General features: G+C 41.1%; 1 protein-coding gene across 1 annotated transcript in view; it reads right to left on the minus strand.

Moving 5' to 3' along the window:
• JAK1 (Janus kinase 1) overlaps nt 1-19680 on the minus strand; it is a 142826-nt gene that overhangs the window by 99336 nt on the left and 23810 nt on the right. The gene's annotated exons all lie outside the window — the stretch shown is intronic.

Below are 19680 nucleotides of genomic sequence, written 5' to 3' on the forward strand. Positions count from 1 at the left end.
TGGCTTCTAATATCATGTAAAGGCCACATCAATTAATCCTTAGTATCTATTATAAATCAATCATCCACTCTGGGCACCTTCCATTGACCACTCAAATAGATGGTTATCTATCCACTACTAAAAAAAAAATCCCTATAGAAAAATGATGTAGCAGCCAATTATTATACTGACTCTAATTTGCCCTCCCTAAGTAAAGTGATTGAAAGAGCAGGAGAGGATAAGATCCAGGTCTTCTTGGATAACTCATTTGTCCTAGACCCTTTCCAGTCTGGTTTCAGACCAGGCTTTAGGCTGGAGCTGGCTTTAGCTGATGACTTCTGTTTAAATGTAGACAAAGGTCAAGCTCTGTTGTTACTCCTACTGGATTTATCTGCTGCCTTTGACACAGTGGACCATGACATCTTGTTGAGGAACCTAGAAGAAGTAGGCATCAGAGGTTGTGTTTTAAACTGATTGAAATCATTCTTCACAGACTAGACCCAAAAAAATCACCATTGGAGACCAGTTATCATCAATGTAGGACAGTTTCCCAAAGGGTGCAATCCTGTCTCCCATGCACTTCAGTCTTTATGTAAAGCACTTAGGTCTAATCATTTGTAGCTCGAGTGTTGGGTGTCCAGGGCTGCCTCTGCCACTAAACAAACTAGGTGATCTCCTAGGGGCACTGAATTGGGTGGTCCCCATGTGACTCAGTGTCATTATCAGTGCAGAGGGGGTGCCAGAAGTTAGCCTTGCCTAGGGGTGCCAGACAGTCTAGGGCCAGCCCTGTGGGTGTCATCAATATGCAAATTATATACTGCTATATACATCCTTCGCCAAATCTCCTAGTGATGTGATAGAGGTCCTCAATCACTGCCTAGCTGCTGTGATTAAATGGCTAAGAGTGAACAAATTGATCTAATCCTGGAAAGAGAAGTAATGCTGGTTGGGAAGGAAAAGGACCTGTAGGCTACTGTGCTCTCCAAATTCATCTGACTCTGGTAATAGTCTCAGGGTTATAGTCTCTGGTTCATCTGACTCTGGCAATAGTCTCAGGGTTATAGTGAACCCAGCATTATTGTGGAGAAAAAAGTTAACACAGTTGCAAAATAAGCATTTCTCTAACACCCTATCTTGAAAAAAGGCCCCTTACCTCAATACAGCTGATCTGGCCACCTGAATCAATGCTATGGTAACATTGAAACTAGCCTACTGTAATACACTGTGAACTGGTCTCTCCTCAAAAGCAATTCAGAAACTCCAGATGGTGCAGAATGCCACAGCTCAGGTACTTTCAGAAGGCAGATCAATATTACTCCCATTCTTCAGTTACTCCACTGGCTGCCTGTCAGTTTGTAGGTTCAGTTTAAGGTGGCAATCACATACAAAGTCTTTCATGGCCTTGGACCCTTACATCTGCAAGACCATATCTCCTCCTATGTTCTGCCTTGACAACTTTGCTCATCTGAATGGGACCTTCTTTAGGTACCAATCTACAAATGAGCAAAATCAACATCTGCCCATATATGTACATTCTTTGTTGTGGCCCCCACCTTGTGGAATGGTCTGCCTGGGGATGTCATAAAGGCTCCCTGACTTTACACAAACTATGCAAAACTGAATTATTCAAGAGGACTTTTCTATGTGGGCAATAGAATAGCACTGTACAAAATTATTCACAATGTTACTTGGATAAATTATTAGGAACTTGTGGTCTAGACTACTGTGTATAGTTTGCTATAAATTGGATCCTACTGCGTAATCTTGCATAATTTAAAGATGTTAACACTTATGCTTTGCTTCAGTTCAATTCTGGCTGGTTCTACAACCCAAATCTTATTTAATTGTTTATTGAATGCCCCATCCTGTTGATTGTATTGACTCACTCTGTGTAATCCGCCTTGGGTCCCAGTGAGAAAGAAAGACTAAATTATGTAAATAAATAAATACTTTGAGTAGGCAGACAATAATTTAAGCTGGAAATAACTTTAGCAGCAACTGAACCCCGAAGACATGAAAAAGAATTCAGAGAGCCAAATAAAAGATTAACATTTGACTAAAGTAGGCTTGGATAGATTGCATCACAAACTTAAAGAAGAGGAAATCTGTGCAATTGTTGCTCAAGAGATACAACAAGTTTATTATACAGTCAGTACAGAGACTATTAAAATACAAGTGTAAAAAAGGTACCATTTGCACCAGTGTCCAGACAACTGATAGATCAAGCTTCAGATTCTTTGTCAGGAACATGTGGAATATGGATCAAAATCCTCTTGTGATCTCAAGGGAAAGGAACTCCAGAGTGCTATATACAGTGCTGTATCCTTTTAAAAAAATCAGAATTCTGCACCAGAGTAAAGAGTTCAGGTCATGAAGAAATTAAGCTGCCTTATACTGAATCAGACCATTGGTCCATCAAAGTTAGTATCTACTCAGACTGGCAGCTACTCTCCAGGGTTTCAGGCAGAGGTCTTTCACATCATCTACTGCTTGGTTCTTAACTGGAGATGCCAGGGATTGAATCTGGGACCTTCTGCATGCCAAACAGATGCTCTACCCTGAGCAACAGCCCCTCTCCTTAGCATAAGGTTTCAGGGTCATTCCCAGTATCTACTTTTAAAGGGACTTTAGCTGCAGGTGCTGGAAAAGCCCTTTCTCTGCCCAAGACCCTGGAGAGCCACTGCCAGTCAGATATTGAATTGCATGGGCTAGTGGACTGAATCAGCATAAAGCAGCTTCAACTCAAAATGTGACCATTTAAACCTGAATTTTTTAACCTTTTTAAATTATGTATATGAAACCACTTTATGATTTTGCATAATTTATTTACTGCATAATAATTTCTAATTTTACATAATTCATATGAATTTCCAGCTATTGGATATCTTCTGTTTGGCTCTGGATAATTCACTGTATATTATACTTTCAGACTCATCTTCATAGATCTATGTGGTTTTCCTGCCCACCCTTACTAGGATTCTGAATTCAATTCATACAATAAAATATGATTACCAGGCCTCAGATTCAGCAGGAACTCACAGGAGCACAGCTCCGACCTGAACATTTCTGAGGGTTCCCTTCTTCCTCCGTATCTACCTTGTCCATTGAATAGTAGGTGCAGCTACATAACAATCCCTGGATTAGGAGAGTGGGCAGCCACCAGGGGCTTTGCCACACCCCCAGCAGCCCTCATTAACCCCTGGAGAAACCCGTGCCACCCTTTCTCCACTTCTTATGTGATTTTGAGCTGTGGGTGGCTTGCTGGCCTTTTGACTTAGGGTGGGGCAGTGACTCAGGAGAGCCTCAGGAGAGCGTGGCCTGCTTGGGCTGGCTGGATCTCTAGCCAGCCCAAGCAGGCCTCACTCACCCAGGGCTCTCGGTCAGGTTGCTTTTGGCTGGGGGGGGGCGGCATATGCTAATGAAGTATGCTAATAAGCTCCGCCACCTATTTTTCTACAAAATAACCCCTGATGATTACAAAATTGGACAATGATATAGGAAAATAAAACTGAGTAATTCATAGATTCCAAGCAAGACCTAGCTAGTCTTATTGCTTTCATTCTTGTATTTTTATGTTTTATAAAATTAAGAAATGGTCTATAAAAGTCGCTGTTTTGATTGAAGCAAAAATTGAGCCAACAGTATGGTATACCTTCAAGTAACTAATTCATCAGATGCATGTAGTAGGTTTGTATTAGACCAGCATTTATATAGGAGGATATGAAGGTGGTGGTGGTTGTTTTTTAAGCAGGATTGAAGGACCATGAAATGCAGGAAGTATAAGGTGAAATATAATTTGATGTACAACTCAAATGTAATGTCAAAAAGTACAGAAAGCATTTCCTTCCTGTACTCTTTCACTTCACAGTGATACCATATAGCTAATGAGATTTGACTCTGTTTACATATGAAGCAAAAAACAAGGTGAGGGATTTCACTCTCATTCTGGTATTGGACAGTTCATAGCAGTACTGGCTTCCACCAGCAAAAAAAAAGTGAACTTAAACTTTTGAGCTCTGAATATTTGGTGTGGGTTGGGTTTTGCTTTGGTGGGGGGGTTGTAAATTTGATTTTTAACTTTTAATGGGGATACAGATAGATACAGGGCTTTTTTCTGGAAAAAAAAGGTGCTGGAACCTTCAAGAGGGAAATGAAGGAGAAACACATGGGTGCCTGCCCCTCATGAATTTTTCTATTTGTTGTTTTCTCATTTTTTAAATTATATTTTATCAATTATATAATAAAACATGAATAACCTCTCAGTACCGTTGTATATAATTTTTTAAGTTTGTTGTAATAAAATCATACAAAATCATACAATTTTCATATAAAATTGTCATATAAAATAAACTGTTCAAATAAATATTACAAAGATTATTTATAATAAGCATAAAAAGTACACCAGTTGTTCTCAAATTCATCTTTCAGTCTTCAGTTAATGTAAAGCTCTGAATATTTGGTTCAGTTCTGTATACTATTAAATTAACTTGCATATTTAAAATTACATTACCATGGCTTAATAAATATATTTTGGTTTTGCCTTTGAAGGCAACCAACTTGTGGCAAAGTACTTACAGATGGATTTAGCTGCTAAATGGATAATCCACAGCACATGACTTGCTCCTCTTTTTCCATAATTTCTTGTTCCATATTTTCTCATTTCATGGTTGCTTGTTGACAAGCCTTTGGAGACTAATCTTGCATGTCAGAGGACAGGGAATGTAACTATTTGCCTATGCTGAGGTGTCACTTACCAATGCTGTGGAAAGTAAATGCTCATACGATTACCAAAAGTTGAGTTATGTCAAACCCATTTGTTTATCATTTATTGACAAGCTGACTTTAAATTGATTTATAATAACCCAAAGAGGTTTTATGCCTAGACCCCTCCCTCCCTTGGAAGGACGAGTCTGGTACCCAAAAAATGGTGACACAGACAACCTTCTTTTTTCAGCATCTCACAGGGTCACTCATTCAAGATTCTTCCCTGATCTGCAGATAGCAGCAAAATAGGAGTGTGTGCCATCAAATATTGACCAGCAGAGCCATAGCAGTGGCAGGGCACATGGGGCAATGCCCCTATTAATTCTGCTGTACCCCCATTGCAATCTCCCCTTTATATTAAATTGACAAGCTCCTTAATTACAGAGGAAGTAGCCACCCTGTAGTCAGCAGCCATGCTTCTTGCCAGTCACACTTCCTGCCATTTTCCTGCTGGCTGGGTCCTTCCAGACAGGGGCACGCACTGTTTGGTGCAGGAGGGAGTTGACTGGGCAAAAGTGACTGCTGCTGGCCCAAGGACAGCCACTGAAGAAGTGTGGCCCTGTGGACTTCTATTCCCTTCCTCAACTGGGTACTCCTCCACTTTGAGTGTGCAGTAGCAGCAGCAGCAGCAGGGGCTGGAACTGTTTCAGGTATGAAAGGGAGTGCCCAGGCCTTCTGCCATGTGACCTGAGCTGGCTTGGCAGTAGGGTGGGACAGGGTGGCTGTGGGGGAGGAAAGCTGGAATCTCTGTCCTTTGGATAGGTAAATATAGCTCCAGAGAATAAGTTTCTTTCTCTGTTGCTATAAGCTATCGCCATTATTTTCTGAACTTGTATGTGTGTTTACAGAGTACTCTTCAATTAATGATTTTGATTTTCTTTAATAAACCATTTCATTAATCACAGCCTGGTTCATTCTGAGAGTTCTGCTAGGGTGGAAATTTCCAATATATATTGGTGAAGATCCTGCTTACCCACCTCTTGCATAGCCTGGGTCTCCTTGCTAATTTCCCTATCTATCTGTATTTCTTTATTTACATTAATTGTCCACTTAATCATTTGAGATTTCACTACTTCATCTTCTGTAGACCATTTTAAAAGTAATTTATATAATTTTGAAATTAATTTTTCGTTGTCTCCAAGCAGAACTTTTTCCATTTCTGTTTGCTCTTTTCTTATTCCTTCAGTTTTAATGTCATTCTCAACCAAGCTCTTTATTTGTTGCATTTGAAACCAATCATATTTATTATTCAGCTCTTCAGCAGTTTTCATTTCTATTTTGCCACTTTGGGAATATTTGTGGAAGAACTCTATGAAGCTTTCGATGTGTCAAAGTATTAAAGAGAACTGTTTTAAAATGATGTATAGATGGTATATGATGCCTAAGAAATTAGCAAAGATGAATAATAAGATGCCAGATGGATGCTGGAAATGTAAAAAACATGAAGGTTCTTTCTACCATATGTGGTGGACTTGTGAAAGAGCAAAAAAGTATTGGCAGATGATTCAACAAGAAATTTCTAGGATCTTGGGATATGAATTTAAGAAAGTTGCAGAGACTTTTCTGTTGGGATTACAAATGGAAAAATTTCCAAAAGAAGCTAATTTCCCCATCTAAACTCAGGAGACTTACCAGTAAGGGTAATGGGGGAGGGAGGAGCAAACAGGGAAGGGGAGATGCAGGCCTTTATTTTTTTTTTTTTAGAGTCATTCCTCAATAATTTCTTTTCTTCACCACCTGGTACTCTGATAGTGCAGCATACTGAAGCCTGTTTTAAGGGCTGTCCATCACAAGTGGTTAGCCATGTTGGTTTGCAGTAGTACAAGATTTGAGTCTGGTAGCACTAGCAGGGTTATAAGTTTTTGAGAGTCAAAGCTCCCTTAGTCAAATACCATCTTGGAGGTGCTACTGGACTCAAATCTTGCTCTTTGAAAGTTTGTCCTGTAAATAGTTAACGGTATATTTTTATCAGAGAACAAAATAATTTCTTGTCTTTGTTATAGGACATAGGTGTCAAACATGCGGCCTGGGGGCTGAATCAGGCCCCTGGAGGGCTCCTATCAGGCCCCTGAACAACTGGCTATCATCTGCTTCCTTGCCCCTCTCTCTTGCTTCCTTCTGAATCTCAGCTTGCTTTGCAAGGCTTGCTCAATCACACAGAAACTACAGAGCAAAACCTTGATTTTCTTCATTGGTTGAGGTTCCTCCCCCTTCTGGTCCCCTGGGGAGGGAGGGAAAGAGCCAGAGTTTCCTTTGCCCCGTTCCCTGTATCCCATGGGAGAAGATACAAAAAAAGCACCTTTAAGTCCAAGTGATAATGTTTTAAGCATGTTTTAAGGGGTTGTTTTTTAAAAAAAAAAAAATCTTTCGTCGTGTTTGTCTGTGTCCTTTAAAAAGTTTATCTCTCTGCTACCTAATCTTAAATAGGTACACACATGGCCCAGCCCAACATGGCCCTACCCAACCCAACAAAGTCTCATTTAGGTGAGATCCGGCCTTCGTGAGTTCAACACTCCTGTCATAGGATTATCAAGACTTTTTACTAACTTTGAATAGAATATTTTGCTCTCAGAAGTTTAAACTGAAATTGTCAACATGAGATGCTTTTTATAGACATATTGCAAGTGGGAATGTGGCCTGTAGATATAGGTCTGCTTTTAAGTTAGGTATAACACAAAGCTACTGAAGAAAACTGTTCAGATTTAAAGTGTTTGTTGAATTTAAATTTGGAATTGTGTAACTTGTATGATTTGTAGGGTTGCCAGCCTCCAGGTGGGGCCTGGAAATCTCCCACCTTTAAAACTGATTTCCAGCCGGTGGAGATCAGCTGCCATGGAAAAAATGGCTGCTTTGATGGGTTGACTCTATGGCATTGTATCATGCTGAGGCCCCTCCCCTCCCCAAACCCCACCCTCTCCCAGATCTACCTCCCTCCCCCCCGAAGTCTCCAGGTATTTTTCAACACAGACTTGGCAACCCTACTGTTTGCACTGAAGATTTGATGTAGAGGACACATTGGCAACATTAAATCAAAATTTGTCGAGATCCACATGACATTGTCATAATTAACTTTTCATGTTGACATTCAGGGAAAAGATTTTGGGCTGAGAGTTTGTTCTTCAACCTCTTTCATATAGAAATGAATAGGTTTTCTTTTTTGTTTTGTTTTCCTAGTCACTATGCTGCATTATCTGTCAGAGATGCATCGAAATGCAAAAACAGATAGTTGGTATATTTGGAGAGTATGGAAAAAAAGATAAAACATTATGCAATAAAGAAAACAAATGAGTTATATTTCCTTTGTATTTAAATGGAAAGGTCACACACACATCCTGCTAGTATTGCAAGATAAACCTCCGGTTTGTCAAAAACCAAACTACATCTTCAGTGCTCTCCATCTCAGACTGACACTGTCCACTGTATTGTTTGAAGAAATTCTTTTTTTTACACATTGCAGTAACAGAGTCTGCTTACTGTAAAAAGCTGTAAATTATCCAGTTTGTAAGGGAAGAAGTGTTTCAAGAAGGCTTTGGACTTAAAAGTGATTTAATACTTAATGTGTAGGTAACATTTTGTAATTATCTTGTAACTGATAAGATTTCTGTGACCTGATGTTCACCTCTCTTGCACAAAGGGAAATTTTGCAACTGAAGCTGTCTCTAGAAAAATCTTGAAGCTTTATGCTTTCCCTTTAACTTCAGGATAGAGACAGATTTTAGTTTGTTTATATATTTTAAATTAATTATGATATAATTTCAATTTGTTTGAAATTGCTCAAATGCACCAGATTTATGGCAACCCTTCATCAGGGTAAGTTAAGAGATGTTCAGAGGCAGTTTGCCATTGTCTGTCTCTGTGTATGCAAATCTGGACACCCTCCCCTTGGTGATCTCCCATCCAAGTACTAACCAGGGCTGCCCCTGCTTAAATTCCAAGCTCTAACAAGATCAGGCTAGTCTAGGCCATCCAGGTCAGGGCAAAATAAGGAACTTTATTGCACCTTAAAGATTAATATCCCCCCCTCCCCAGCATAAGCCTACATGGACTTGAGCCTACTCCTTCAGATGCTGTAAGTGCTTCCTCAGTATGCATCCCTTTTGTGTAGGACATTTGAAAAAATACAGGTTCAATGCAGACTGAAGAGGAATTATGTAAAGCTAGGTAACTCCTATAACTGATGGGAGAATTACAGGTTTTGTTTGTAAATTCATAGTTTTTATTTATAATATGCTGCATTATGTGTTATTTAAGTGTTTTTTGCACTACTTTTCCCCTTCTCTTGGGATTCAAAGCAGCTTACAGAACAAACTACAATTTAAAGAAAAGCATGCAACCTATCAGGGCTCAAATAAGTCTTTGAAGCAGATGATAAACCACAAGATCATCTTTCATGTCAGATTGGTGTCCATTTATTCTAACCTGCAGAGAGCAGATGGGTACTGTAGACAAATGAGAACCTATAATGGAGTCAAACTCGAGTGGACAAACCCAGGATGGTTGGAATAGGGTAACATCCACTCATAGCATATGAAGAAATAGGCTGTAAGTCCATAAAAATGTATTTTTGGATATGTGTTCACTTCAGCAGCAAAAATACTTAAAAGCTTTTGCTAGAATAGAATAATGTGTTAGTCTATGAACTGACAATTATTTATTTATTTAAGCATCTGTATCTTGTTCCTCCTCCAAGAAGGGCCCAAGGCAGCTCTTGCAAGAAACTAACAGGTCAACCTTTCTGGAATGCATGCCTTTCTTTGGCATTTTGCCAATATTTCTTTTTAAAAGGTTGTGTTGAACAAATGTGTGTTATTTCTTCATGGTTTCTGTTCATCACACTGTTGGCATTGCAGCTGCACAGAGTTTCATTTGGAAACTTCTAGATGTAGATTTTAGGTATGAAAATGCACTCCCCTCAGAAATGCTCGTTTGGCTGCACATGTGGGAAGGAGATACATCTTTCTGCTCTTTCATCCACAGTAGCAGCAGCATTAGAACACCTTTCTCTTTAAAATTTTAAAGTATTAATTGTTGTCTCATGTTTTTTACTGTATTCCTTTCCAGTGATCTTCTGGGTTGCTAGCCGCCAGGTGTATCCTGGAGATCTCCTATTTTTTCAACGGATCTCCTGAAGGCAGAGATCAGCTCCCCTAGAACAATGGCTGCTTTGAAGGGGGGTGTCCTATGGCATTGTACCCCTCCCCTCCCCAAATCCCACTCTCTCCAGGATCCACCCCCAAAGCCTCCAGGTATTTTCCAACACAGACCTGTCAAGCAATGTTTCCTCTGAGTTAGTGTGAGCTAGCTCACAGTTTTTTAGCTTCCGGCTCACACATTTTTGTCTTAGCTCAGGAAGGATGGCCCCAGAGCTAGCTAAATTATGTAGTGGATCACAACTTGCCAGTAGCTCATAAAGTAGAATTTTTGCTCACAAGGCTCCACAGCTTAGAGAGAGCATTGATGGCAACCCTATTTTGTACGGTTGCCAGGTCCATCTCAGGAAATATCTGGGAATTCTGGGGTGGAGCAAGGTTGTGGCAAGCACAACTGAACTCCAAAGGGAGTTCTGGCTGTCACAATTAAAGAGACTGCATTTCTTTTAAATGCCTTCCCTCCATTGGAAATAATGGAGAATAGGGGCACTTTCTTTTGGGGCTCATAGACTTGGACCTACTGGTCCAATTGTTTTTTTGAAACCTGGGGTTGAGGTGAGGCACTAGATGCAATGTTGAAAATTTCATGCCTCTGCCTCAAACTATCTGAAGTGTATAAAGCAGGCAAGACACAATATTCACCAGGCTCCAAACCATCCTTTGGAAATCACTCTCTTGAAGTTTGAGATCATGGCTGAGGTCAGGATCAACTACTCAAAAAGCCATATGCCACGGCCTCAGTGCTTTCACCTTTGACCTTAATACCAGAGCCATAGAAGTTTCTCAGCAAAAAGTTATCCTAATGATAAACTGCGTATTGATACTAAAGCAGTACAAGGACCAGCCTCTAAAGTGCCTGTTGTGGGGAAAGCAAAAGGACAGGAGGAGAAGTACCAGCCACAGATAATGAAAAAGCAATATCTGCCTGTACCTGTTGGTATGTATGTGGATCTTTGGCTTCATCCGTCCCACCTATTCTCAGATGCTGGAGGCAGAACTGATCATGGGAGCCCAACAGAACATAATTCCTGTCCTGGGGAACATGTCTCAGATAACTGGCATTTCCTATAATATATAGGTTCAGTGACTTCACCTTCTGTACATTTACTTATGCCATGTTTATATAACTTATTAGCACAAGGTTTGTTCATTTCATTGGCACAAAGATTCATGAATACTAGAGATGTGTAAATTAACATTCACAAGCAACACAAATGAAAGTATTCTATCTGATTTTTTTTTTTTTTTTTTAAATCTGTTTGTGGGTATTCTAGAAAAGAAAGCATTGTCCAGGTCTAGCAGGCAGGAATTGAATTGTTTCTAGCTTATGAGCCAGTCAGTTCAATTATTGTAATAAGCCACTGGCTGTTACAAATTTACAAAAATCTCAAGAAAAAGGAAAGTAAACTAGCAGTTAAAACATACAAAGTATCATGTAAGGTATAACAAGGGTATAACAATGAATGCAATACAATGGCAATAACAATAAAGATGTAGACATAAATCTAAGTTATCCCTTCGCACTGCCACCTTGGCACATATTTCCTTTGCTGTAAGGGCAAAGACTGAAACTTTCTGGGAGATACAAGCATCAATATCAGATAAAAGAAATACTTTTTGTTCCTCAACTGAATAAGCACTTAGGCCTGATAGAATTCTATCTAAAAATTTAGCCCTCGGACTGGTATTTTCTAGTTTATGATGAATGCCCATTACAAAAAGAAAGAGTCAATTTGCAAGCCTCTGTTGTAGCTGCTTCAAAATAACTAACCTAGAGATATAAGGGCTCTAATAGACAACATGGTCAATTAGGATGCGCAACACAGTCTTCTAATATCGGGCTGTAAAATGAACAGAATAACCTGATACCTCGATGTATAGATGGTAAGATTACACCTGATCATGTGTAACAGCTAAGAGTGTGAATGGGAGTGTCAGTGGTTCAAATATTATCCTACTCTCAGTCTAAACCAGCTTTCTCCAGCTTTCAACAGAGATTCTATGAACTTAGTGGTGAATGCGTTTAATAGGTGAGTGTACTGTGATCATGCATGATCTAAACTGGTCTGTTCACCAGTCTGCCACCTGCCTCAAATAGCTATCAAACAACGTTGCAGATGCATGGTAACTCTGGTGGTGGAATTTCTTTTTTTCTTTGTGTGGGCTTTGGAATTCACAGTAGTGATATTTCTACCTAGGATTCATGGATCCTGGGGTCAGGGAGTCAAATGACATGAAGGGTAAACTACACCTACCATATGGTTGTGCAAAATGTACATGCATGAAATAAATGTCAATTACACAGACTTAAAACACCAGACTACTTATAGTTTCTGACTGACTGATCTACTTATATAGCTGGCTTCTGAGCAGCATGGAGTGACAATAAGTAGGAGGGGTAGGGGTGAAAGTGGCAGGCTATGTGAGAATGAATATATACAAAACATTGCTGATTGTACTGTGCTATTTAACTACATGAAAAATAACCCAATAAACAGGCTTGAACTGTCTGTTAACAGTCTTATAGAGCTGTTGGGAAGGATTACTTCAGTACTGTATGCCAGAATTCTCTGAGCACTCTAAAGGGCTATAATATAAATGCTAAATACCATTCTTCTTTGCTATCTTCCATCAGGATTGAATAGCAATAGGAAAACTGATCCAAGGATCTTGCCCAACTGTGTAGGATAGGATTCTACCACTAGCCCATAGCCCCATCATTCCTCAGTAGTCTTACTTTGCTACTATTTGCATTACTTCTTGCCTCCATTTCTAATAGACATTTGGACAAATATCCTATTCCAGGGTTTCCCAAACTTTTCTTTCCCGTGGCCTGGTTATTTTTATACTTCTCCTTCATGACCTACTAAAATTTGGGGGTGGAGCCAAGAGACTTTGGGGGTGGAGCCAGGAATTATGTCATTTCCTGTGATGTCAAGTGATGTCACTTCTGGGGTACACTACACCAAAACTCCACCTTTTCCTGTGATGTCACTTCCAGAATGTCCACCAGTGGGGCCAGGGCACTAGAAGCCCTCCCACTATTGCTTCCCCCCCTCTCAGCACCAAGAATACAGACAGGGCATCACTTGCAGGGAAAGAAAGAAGGGAGGGCAAAGGGGAAAAAAAAACCTTCCTCACCATCAGATGACCTCAGCCAGCAACAATTTTGCCCAGGGGTCATTTGGTAAAAATGGGGGGGAGAAGGAAGAAGAGGCAGCCCAGCGCCTTTCTGCACAACACAGAGATGGGGGAAGGAAGGAAACCAAACAGAGCTCAGACTGTGTCAGTCTTCAAGGCTAGCTTTTCTCTGCACAACAGAAAGACAGGGTAAGGAAGAAAGCCAAACGGAGTGCAGGCTTTGTAGCCTGTGTCAGTCTTCAAGGCTAACTTTTATCTGCACAACGGAGAGATGGGGGAAGGAAGGAAGCCAAATGGAGAGCAGGCTTTGCAGCCTGTGTCAGTCTTTAAAGCTAGCTTTTTTCTGCACAACAGAGAGATGGAGGAAAGAAGGAAGCAGAGCAGAGATCATGCTTTGCTGGGGGCGGGGCTAGCTTTGGCTTTTCTTGTGACCCAGTAGTGAGGCTTCCGTGGCCCGGTACCGGGTCACGACCCTGCAAATGGGAAACACTGTCCTATTCAATAACTTTTGGTATCTTGGACTACATGTACTGCAAAATTCACCTCTATAGCTGTTATCTTAGCAATCTCAGGATAGTCTTATATATTGATGCCAATGTCTATAAAAATTCCAAGTTTGAAAGAATACAAGGATACCCTAACAACTTTTATACTTCTGTGAGCAAGTAAGTGAATAAAAGTGCCATCATGAGACAAATTACACCCACTGACTTTTGCTAGTGCTGTAAATGCATCAATCAATGCCAAGAATCTTTTTGTGTCAGTTAGCAAAATGTCATTATGACAGGCAGAGGATATGTGGAGAAAGGGTCAGTACACTACAGGAGGAAGTTGCAATAGGTTGGCAAACCTCCCCCCCCCCCCCCCCCCCGGGATGGTTTGTCTCCACAACATCATATTTCAGTACAGTCGCTTTCCCCCCTCCACAAATGACTGAGTGGTGGCTATGCTTTCTTTGAGTTCTGCACAGTTCCAAATATATAACTGGTTGAAAATAAAAACAAAGTAATATTTGTCATTTCACTTGTGAAAGGATCCTGAAAATCTTTTCCACAACTCTATGGGAAACAAGTGCTTGAATCTTTTCCTCAGGTGGAATATAAATCCACTGTGGACCAGTTTTCTGTATGATACTGACTTAGGATCAGACCACACAGGAAAATGAAAAGCAGTAAAAAATACATCCTTTGTGAGTTGGGCTGAATGTGTTACCCTCCCCTACACAATGCACCTATGACTGGAACAGGGCAAAAGAAGTGATGCTGCAGGTCTAATATATTTTGCACATTTTCTGGTAATGAAAGTCATGCAATAATTCTGTATTCCCTGAAGAACATGAAGCTTCTAAGTGAACTGACTGAAAAGCAGCCTTCATTCTATACTCAGTGGGAGTGGAAGTTGCTTGTTCCCCCTAGGAAAAGGCAATGCTGAAATCATTTGTTCCAGGAAACCAAGGGGCCATGAAGGCCTTTTCTGAAAAGGTAAGCCTTTAACTTTATTTTTCATGAAATGGGAAAAGAAAGTAATGTTATTTGCCTTCTGTGCTTGCTGGTGCAATAATAAAAGGCATGGGAGGACAGGAGAAAATATCGGAGAGACCATCTGGTGCCCTTAGGCCGTTCCTTTATTCCCTTTGGCCTCTAGTGCTCAGTCAATGCTTGGGCAAGCTTGAACAATATTATGCATGATTAAGGTCACAGCCATAACCAGGACATCACTGAGAGAAAAGCCTTTTGAAAAGAATGCCACTATTTTAAATAATGATAAATGGACCCATGAGTTTAAGCAGATGCAAATAACATAAACATATTTAATCATGAAAAACATGTACATGTTCACTAGATATCTTTACATTTTTTAGAATACAGGAAGAAAAATCTGGAAAAAATGCTTCTAACAGTTGGAATGGCAAAATAAGCAGCATGACTTCCTCTTAGCTAGTGATCTGAGACGGTGGGAAGAAGGAACAAAAAAAAAGAGCTCAAAATACTTGTTAGAATTAAGAAGCAGCAGTTAAAACAAGGACTAATCTATACGTTCTGGAAGTAAATGGCATGGCCCCTTGGGGCTGTGGCTGGGAGAAACACAACTGGGAAATTGCTGGGTTGCCTAGTCCAATTCAAAAAATATCTGGGGACTTGAAGGTGGAGCCAGGAGACTTTGCGGTTAGGGTTGCCAAGTCCAATTCAAGAAATATCTGGGGACTTTGGGGGTGGAGCCAGGAGACATTAGGAGTGGAGCCAAGATCAAGGCTGTGACAAGCATCATTGAACTCCAAAGGGAGTGCCAGCCATCACATTTAAAGGGACGGCACACCTTTTCAATTCCTTCCTTCCATAGGAAATCATGAAGGATAGGGGCACCTTCTTTTGGGGCTCATACAATTGGACCCCCTGGTCCAATCTTTTTGAAACTTGGGGGGTATTTTGGGGAGAGGCACTAGATGCTATACTGAAAATTTGGTGCCTCTACCCCAAAAAACAGCCCCCCCCCAGATCCCCGCAGATCAATTCCCCATGATTTTCTATGGGACTAAATCTCCATAGGGAATAACAGAGTTCCCAGCAGACATTTCCCTCCCCTCCCCCCGCTTTCTGACGACCCTGAAGCGGGGGGAGGGCCTCCAAACCGGGGGATCCCCTGCCCCCACCTGGGGATTGGCAACCCTATTTGGGGTGGAGCCAGGAGACATTGGGGGGCGGAGCCAGGAGCAAAGGTGTGACAAGCATAATTGAGTTCTGGCCATCACATTTAAAGGGACAGCACACCTTTTTAAATGCCTTCCTTCCATAGGAAATAATGAAGGATAGGGGCACCTTCTTTTGGGGCTCATAGAATTGGACCCCTGATTTTGAACCCCCCAATCATTTTGAAACATGGGGGGTATTTTGGGGAGAGGCGTTAGATGCTATACTGAAAATTTGGTGCCTCTACCTAAAAAAACAGCCCCCACCAGAGCCCCCAATACCTCCAGATCAATTCCCCATTATACCCTATGAGAATGAATCTCCACATAGGGAATGAAATGCCCAGCAGACATTTCCCTCCCCCCCCCATTTCTGGTGACTCTGAAGCGAGGAATTGGCATCTCTACTCACAAGTTGCTGCCAACTTCTTCAAAGTAACACAGAGCAACCATCCCAAGAGGAAGCCTTTTCAATCAGAGACTGAAGCCTCCGGAGGTGGAAAGTCACATGGTGGCTGTGGGGGCGGGGTTTCCCCCCACCGGCCAACTGACTGGGGGCAGGAAGGAGCCTGGGAAAGCGGGAGAACCCCCACTGGGACCTGGGGATTGGCAAGCCTGAAATTGCATGATTTACTGTCCCCACATCCAAATCTCCTTTCATTTTCACATGAACAGTCCCACATGGAATCTTACAGAAATTCCGCCATACTGTGACAGACAGAAGGCTGTCCCACCCCTGAAGGGAAAACAGCCACTCACTTGCACCTGTGGGAGTGCTACTCCAGCATCTGAAAAGGGTGTGTGTGTGGAATGTTGGAGGGAAACACAGGAGTTCTGTCCTGCCTTTTGTCTCAGGGACAGAGCAGTGAGAGCGCAGGTCTGACTCAGGAAATGCACAGACAGAGTGAAAGGTAGTGTGGCAGAGTGGTTTGGCTCTACTTCTGAGAGAGAATAGAATACCCAATTGTTAGATCTGTCTCTGGCAGAGAGCAGACCTTCTGACTCTGGGGAAAGGACAGGTGTGGGTGGAATCCTGTGTGGTGTGTTAGGATCCAATCTAGTGCCTAATTGGTAAAAGCCTGTTTATGCTTGAAAGTATTAAAAGTAAATTGTAACCACTCTCTAAATTAATGTGACACAGCCAGGTTTCTTTTTTGTCTATCCAGAGTCCTGTGCTGCTGATTTGTTCTTGGAATCCAATCTGTAAATAAATAAATCTTCATTGTTGTTCATGTAATTCCTGCCTCAGTGACCCCCATATTCTACTTTCCTCACAGCAACGAACTCAAAGCTTATTTACTCTCTACCTTCAGAACACCTGGTAACTGGGGGGGGGGGGGAGGGTTATAGTTTAAAATAAACCTGTCCCCACCCCCACCCCCCAAATCATAGGAGGCTGTGTGAGTCCTCTCAGTTGGTAGAAACAACAGGTACAATCCCAAGAGGGATGTAAGCTGTGCTTTTCTGAACGTGTATATAAGATATAAGTCAGTCCAATGATACATCCATGTTCAGTGTCTCAAAGATGTTAGTATTCATTTTAATACTGTTCTTTATTGAACAGGCATTAGTATAATAAAATAGAATGGTTGATACTTGTTTTGCTTAAGAAACCAAGTATGCGGGAAGCTAACTGGAACATTTGAAAGCTTCTGATAATGTTTATTTATGGGCACAATATTTTAGTTTAAAAAGCTGGGGTAAACAACATAAAATACAAAATCAAAAGTGCACAGAAAAGCAGACAGTTAGAGGTGTCTACTTCCTTACCTGGGTCAAGGCAGCACTGTAAAGAATAAACATAGAGAACAGAGAACAGAAGAACAGAGAACAGAAGAACAGAAGAACAGAGAACAGAGAACAGAGAAAGAATAGAGAACAGAACATCAGTCTCTCCACGATCTCACAATGAACAAAGCAGGAGTCAAGTTGCACCTTTAAGACCAACCAAGTTTTATGCAGAACATGTGCGCTCTAAGCACACTTCATCAGACAAGGGGATCAGGTATAGTGGGCTGAAATACATGCAGTTTGTTGATTGAGAGGGCAAACTGACTGTGAACACATGGTAAAACAGTGTGGCTTGGCCATTTGGTCTGGATAGCCATAAAAGGTAATAAAGTTTCCTGCCAGTTGGTGTTTCTGCAAATCTAGGTAAATCACAAAGGGACATGTATTTCCTAGTTGTAGTCCACCTAATTTACTTATCAACATCGATCTATACATTATAAACATCATTCCAGTCTGCCATTAGAAATCAAGAATACATAAAATGAAAATGGGTTAAGTATATGTAATGAGATAAATAGCCAATATCCCTTATTAGAGTATGCCAATATAAAACATTATTCTGATACACTATTATAAAAGAGAAATACATTGGAATACTGTGGGTGTATAACTGTACTGAGAGTGGGTTTAGCATCTGTAATGAGATTAAAAAACCAATATCCCTGTTCAGTCCTGGGGAGGTTATTTGTTCCAAGTTTCATAATAATTTGTAATTCAGCAATTTCTCTCTCCATTCGGTTCTTGAAGTTCCTTTGCAGTAAAACAGCTACCTTGAGGTCACCCATTGAATGCTTTGGAAGGTTAAAGTGTTCTCAGTTCTGTAATTTCTAATGTCAGATTTGTGTCCATTTATCCTTTGGCGTAGGGTTTGTCCTGTTTGCCCTATGTAGAGAACTGAAGGGCATTGTTGGCATTTAATGGCATAATGTTGGAGGATGAACAAGTGAATGAGCCTGAGATGGTGTAGTTAATGCTGTTAGGCCCAGTGATTGTGTTGTCTGGGTGTATATGGCAGCAAAGTTGGCACTTGGGTTTATTGCAAGCTCTGGTACCGGTGAACTGAACAGGGATATTGGATATTGACACTTGATTAACCCAGATGGTGTGGCCTAATATGCTAATGAGTGTGTGACCCAATATGCTAATATTAGGGGATGTGGTCTAATATGCAACTGAGTTCCTGGACCTATGCATTTGCCTAGGGTAGCGGGCCGTGTGTTTGTGTGCCAGATTAGGCTCTCCCCACATGACTTCAAATAGAAAAAAAATTATTTAATTTTGCTGGCCTGAATCATTCTCCCTCAGTAGAGCACTGTTTTTTAAGTTGATAATTTTTTATGGTTCACAAATGATGTTATAAATATCCATATGGCCCTTGGCAGAAAAAAGGTTCCCCACCTCTGGGCTAAAGCCATCACAGCTCATAAGCACTGTAGGGTTAACCAACAGTCCAGCAGAAGCTTTTACAACATGAAGGTAAGCATGGTAAACATCCCATGAAGCCTCTAGTAAAGAGACAAGACTTTTTCTTTCCAGGAACTTATGGCTAGTCTAGTGACCATATCTAACCATCCATCCAATCCTGGCAACCTCAGAGCCCTGTTTTAATCTTTACCTATCATAAAGAGGGCCACAGCACCAGCACATTGTGGTTTTGAGAGGGCAGACATGTTGGTCAATGGAGACGTTGTTTGGGGACTGTGCATGCAGCCTGTCCTGGAGGGGCTTGTACTTCCCCAAAAGAGGTTTGCAGCTTGGGGGTGCTACTGGATCCCGGCCTGTGGTTGGGGGCTCAGGTCTCCACCATGGCACATAACATCTTTTATCATATTTAGCTGAAACACCAGCTACAGCCATTTTTCCAAAAGCATGAGTGGACCACGTGGATGATCCATACTCTGATCACCTCCCAGTTAGATTACTATAATGAGCTTTACCTGAGCTTCTTTTGAAAATGGTCTGGAAACTTCAGTTGGTCCAAATGTGGTGGCTATTATCAGGGGCTGGTTACAGGGATGATATCACTCTTATCTTTAAGGCCCTAAATGTTTTGAGGACAGGGTGCTTGAAGGACTGAATCCTTCTGTTCTGTCCAGCTCACCAGACAAGATAGTGAACTTTGGATAGTTTTTATACTGTTTGTGTCCAATGGCTTGTTTTTAAATTGTT

The sequence above is a fragment of the Heteronotia binoei genome, chromosome 2 (genome assembly GCF_032191835.1).
Source record: "Heteronotia binoei isolate CCM8104 ecotype False Entrance Well chromosome 2, APGP_CSIRO_Hbin_v1, whole genome shotgun sequence".
NCBI classification, from domain to species: Eukaryota; Metazoa; Chordata; class Lepidosauria; order Squamata; family Gekkonidae; genus Heteronotia; species Heteronotia binoei.